The sequence below is a fragment of the Megascapheus bottae genome, chromosome X (assembly GCF_031878675.1).
Source record: "Megascapheus bottae isolate mThoBot1 chromosome X, mThoBot2.hap1, whole genome shotgun sequence".
NCBI classification, from domain to species: domain Eukaryota; kingdom Metazoa; phylum Chordata; class Mammalia; order Rodentia; family Geomyidae; genus Megascapheus; species Megascapheus bottae.
The window spans coordinates 77,114,533-77,116,213 of record NC_143547.1 but is presented as its reverse complement, the minus strand read 5'-3'; positions in this window follow the sequence as shown (position 1 = coordinate 77,116,213).

The window sequence follows — 1,681 nt, the reverse complement described above, 5'->3', positions numbered from 1 at the left end:
GTGTTTAAGAGCTATTCTAAGTTGACCACAGAATTTTAATACTATTTTTAGATAATATTTTGAAATGTGTTTATAGTTGTTGGTATTTCCTTAATCATAGTGAGCTTATTTTCTATTTGAGTAATTTTGATATTCCACATGGACATTACGAGAATTTATTCGCAGGCTCTATCACAGTGTTTAGAATGTAACAAAAGACAAATGCATTAGTGAATATTAGAATAATAGGCAAATGCCCAGATATTTTCTGAAATTGATGTTTTGAAAACTATAAAAAGCTTGTATTCTTAAGGTGTAATATTTTCACTTCTTGTGTTTTAACACAAGAAAAATTATTTGCTTATGATATTTAAAGAATGTAGAATTTTCACAGTAGTATGTATTTATGTGTTTAATGTCAGACTCTAGTTGCTTTAGTTAAAGAAAGTATAATGTTTTAGTACATTGAAAAATTAGAGTTTAAATTTTATAGTTATTATTTTGAGGTCTCTTAAGACTTTAGTACATTTTGAGTTTTTATTTAGAGACTGAGATAAAGGACCATTTTCATTCTTTACATGTGCATATTGTATTTTTCTAACACTATTTATTTAAACGACTATGTTTGCTCCATTGTCTTCTTGGTACTTCTGACAGAAATCAGTTTTGATTTAAAATTTTTTGAAGTATGTTTTGAAATCAAATAGTATGGGATGCCTCCAGCTTATTTCTCTTGCTCAAGATTGCTTTGTCAGTTATGGGTTTGTTGTAAATTCATATGAATTTCAGGATTGTTTTGTCAAATTCTACAAAAAATGTAGGAAAATCTTGATAGGATTGTAAACTGTATATTATAGCCATTTTAACTGTGCTAATTTTTTTCAGTTCATGAAAGCAAGTTATTCATCCATTTATTTGTATCTCCAGTTTCTTTCATAGGTTTTTTAAAGTCTTCAGTCATCAGATCTTATACCTCTTCAATTATTTCCAAGTATTATATTTATTTTTGATACTTTTATAAATGAATTTTTGCTTGCTGAAGAGGCTGTCTTTCTTCCATTCTACTTTTTGGCTCCCTTGTCAAAGATTAGGTGGCCATAAGTCTGTGGTTTAATATCTGGGTCCTCAGTTCTAGTCCATTGGTCTTCAGGCCTGTTCTTGTGCCAGTACCAAGCTGTTTTGATAATTATAGCTCTGTAATAGAGTCTAAAGTTTGGAATTGAAATACCTCCTGTGCTGTTCTTTCTGTTAAGAAGTGTTTTTGCTGTCCGGGGTCTTTTATTATTCCATATGAAATTTTGGATTGCCTCTTCTATTTCTTTAAAGAATGACATTGGGATATTGATAGGTATAGCGTTGAATGTGTAGATAGCCCTTGGCAAGATTGTCATTTTCACGATGTTGATTCTTCCAATCCAGGAGCATGGGAGGTTTTTCCATTTCCTCAGTTCTGCTTTAGTTTCCTTTTTCAGGGTTTTAAAGTTTTCATCAAAAAGTTCCTTTACATTCTTTGTTAAGATAATTCCTAGGTATGTTATTTTCTTTGAAGCTATTGCAAAAGGAGTTGCTTTCCTGATTGTTGCCTTGTTCCTCACACTGTTGGCATACAGGAAGGCAGTTGATTTTTGAGGGTTAATTTTATGTCCTGCTACCTTTCCAAAGTTTTGAATCAGCTCAAGGAGCTTGGGAGTGGAGTCTCTAG